This window comes from Cryptotermes secundus, unplaced genomic scaffold, assembly GCF_002891405.2.
Source record: "Cryptotermes secundus unplaced genomic scaffold, Csec_1.0 scaffold1366, whole genome shotgun sequence".
Classification (NCBI taxonomy): domain Eukaryota; kingdom Metazoa; phylum Arthropoda; class Insecta; order Blattodea; family Kalotermitidae; genus Cryptotermes; species Cryptotermes secundus.
In genome coordinates this window covers 315,503-319,054 of record NW_019737415.1, presented here as the reverse complement: position 1 = coordinate 319,054, position 3,552 = coordinate 315,503, and positions in this window count along the sequence as shown.

Below are 3,552 nucleotides of genomic sequence, written 5' to 3'. Positions count from 1 at the left end.
GACATTCATCGTCAATTTTTCTTTTCCTTTTCCATCCATGTTAAAACTTGAAAAGAGCATAATAATACAAAAAAATTATAATAAAACGAATACTAAATAAAAATAACAAATATTCTAGTAATTTTACTATGTACACTCTTGTTAATTTAAAATGTTTAAATAAATAAATTTATTCAATTACACATTGAATATTATGTAACTGTAACCGCTGACTTTTAATAATCACTTACTTTATTACACACACTACACACACTACTCTTCGTACACTATGTACAGACCGGCTGCGGACTGAACTGAACTGTTGCGGACTGGACTTCTGTACCCCTACACATTGAGAATGTTCTAGAAACATCCTTTGTCGGCTGGGAGGGTAACCGATAGCCGTACCACGCCGGCCGTCGTAGAATGGACAAAAGTTCCGGTAGCCTTATCAACATTGCTCGCTACCAATTCTCGGAACAGTTAGAGCAAAACTGGGCATAAGCTGCTTTTATTACAAAAATGGTACTAAGTACGACACCGGCGGTGGTGATGAACTGTTACAATTACACTGCACCACTGCAAGAAGTCTTGTGCACAAGACGGCTAGTAACGAACTGCTCGCGCTACCTACATTGCCACGAAGTGACACTGCCGATCGAGGCCGTACAAGTACGAAGAAATACCGCGCAGTATACGGTCCAGAATTAGTAAAATTGTGAATAATATTAACATAATATGGAATGTTATATTTCAGCGTCCTGTTGCACTGATTTAAGTCCATGATTTATTTTATCCGTCTTCTAGTGCATACATTCATCTATCCCCTCTTCTCACTCGCACTACATGTTTCGGCACAAAAGTGCCATCTTCAGGTGCTGATCCAATCCACGACAAACTAGTTCATTGCATGCCTTCTCTATACATACTAAAATAACTAAAATATATATTTATCATATATACTGATAAATGTTAAGTGTTAAAATATTAAAATTGTACAGGATATTTCATTCCTACGTCGTGTTTCATTACGCGAGTCACGTCTATCATCTTCTGTTGGAGTGAGAAGAGGGGATAGATGAATGTATGCACTAGAAGACGGATAAAATAAATCATGGACATAATATGGAATATCAATATGTTTCAAACACAATCTTAATTAATTAATTTGAAATCTATGAACAAGTATTTTTTTTACCAGTACTCATTGGAAAATTAGTTCGATTGGCACATTTCTGCACAATTATTCGCGGGCCGGATAAAACCACATTGCGGACCGGATGTGATCCGCGGGCCGTAGTTTGGAGACCCTTGATCTAAAGGACTGGGCATGCAAAGGCTTACCACAGGGTAATGTTCTGAGACCAACCTTATGCTCACTTTATATGGCAGGACTTAACCCAAAGTCAACCAGTACACAGATATTATGGCAGGTAATTCGGTTAACGGCCGCGCCATAGCTCAAGCGGATAGTCGCTGGCTTCCAACCGCGGCAGCCCGGGTTCGATCCCGGGACAGGTCATGTAGGATTTGTGGTGGACAAAGTGACGTTGGGGCAGGTTTTCTCCGAGTACTTCGGTTTTCCCTGTCAATCTTCATTCCACTAATTGCTCCACAATCACTCTCATCTATCATCGGGCTGGTACACTAGGCCAGAAATGGCCGCAGTACAAAGGACTTAGTCCCACCCCACTAGCAATAAAAAAATTCAGTTAGTAGATGGAGCAGTATTGGCGTATCGGAAGTGAAAAAGAGTATGTAAAGCATCCAGTTAGTATTATAATGAATCCTCATTGTTTCTGTAGATCTCTGTTATCCTAAACTTTGTTGTCTTTTTTTGCTAGTGGGGTTGGACTAAGTTTCATGTACTGCGGCCACTTCTGGCTTATTGTACCAGCCCTAGCCCCAGATGATAGGTGAGGGTGATTGTGGAGCAATTGGTGGAATGAAGATTTGCAGGGGAAACCGAAGTCCACCACAAATCCCACTTGACCAGAACCAGGATCGAACCCGGGCCGCCATGGTGGGAAGCCAGCGACTAACCGCTTGAGCTATGGCGCGGCCTTATCCTAAACTTAGTTGTTATATTCCTCTATTAATTTCTTCATCGTGTATCTCATTTTATCCCTTGTAAATATTATTTGGTCATCCACAAACAATAAGGTATAAAGTATTCTGTTCCTAGACGGAATTGCAGTTCCCACATCTCACATGAAGAACAACAGGAGATATCAGAAAACTGAATCATTAAGCTAGCAGGGCCTGGCGCCAGCAAGTGCGCACGAATGGAGGAAGAAGAAGGGAGGTTCAAAACCTCCCATTCCTGTGGCAAAGTGTACATCTGTCAATCCGGCTGTCACATGTCCACTAAAATCCCGTGTGATATCAGAGGCACAGAGAACACTAATGATCAGCGGGAATCGAACACGCCATCAAGACCAAACACAACCTCAACTTTAATAAAATTTAGCCCATATTTTTAAAACATCCACACTGTCAATTCTTGTACTATAAGGGATGACACTGATATAACCGACCACGGCCACAACTTCATCCTTGAAGATAGATACAAACAGGTCAAAGTTTTAATTAACCCCCTCGTCTACGAATTTTCTTCTTAACCATATGATAGGCCCTTCGAATTACACAGCAGCACACCCACAACCCGTAACTCCTACTGCGAGACCTATGAATTGGTCCAGTTCTCCCAACCGATTTACATTTTCCCTGAAGATGTTGNTGGACAGTCTCTTTCCAAAAACAGAAGATCACATTAAGTGGAGGAACTGTTTTGGAAGAGACTGTGGACCTGTCATCTGACAGTTACTGATCAATCATCAATCAAGGGATGACACTGATATAACCGACCACGGCCACAACTTCATCCTTGAAGATAGATACAAACAGGTCAAAGTTTTAATTAACCCCCTCGTCTACGAATTTTCTTCTTAACCATATGATAGGCCCTTCGAATTACACAGCAGCACACCCACAACCCGTAACTCCTACTGCGAGACCTATGAATTGGTCCAGTTCTCCCAACCGATTTACATTTTCCCTGAAGATGTTGACTGCAGTGTACGCTGAAACGCTGGAAGTTTCGACATACGATGAGGCCAATCCCTAAAAACCTAAATTTCACGATAGTTATATTTCTTATAAGAGTATTGGTAATGATTTTTATCAGTAGATTGATTGATTGCGATCCACCTTGAAATATGGGGGTATTTCATGGATATGGTTAAAGTATTTGAATCGCAGGAATTGCGTGCGTGGCTATTATGTTCGGTAAAATTCGACTGTACGGAATTCGGCAAGTAACCATAAGTTGCAATGACAGCGCAAGGTCACAGCTATGTGACATGTAATGTATAATTATGAAATCCAGTATGCATCACAGAACATCATGTGCATTGTCAACAAAAATGACATCATATGCTTTTATTCATTCGATATTTCAAATAGACGGAAGATCCTAATTAGACCTCTGAAAAAATGTTGACACCTAAGGTGACATTACGTAGTTGTTACCCATGATGTTACATAAATCTGAAGCGAAAGGCAAAATTCTGA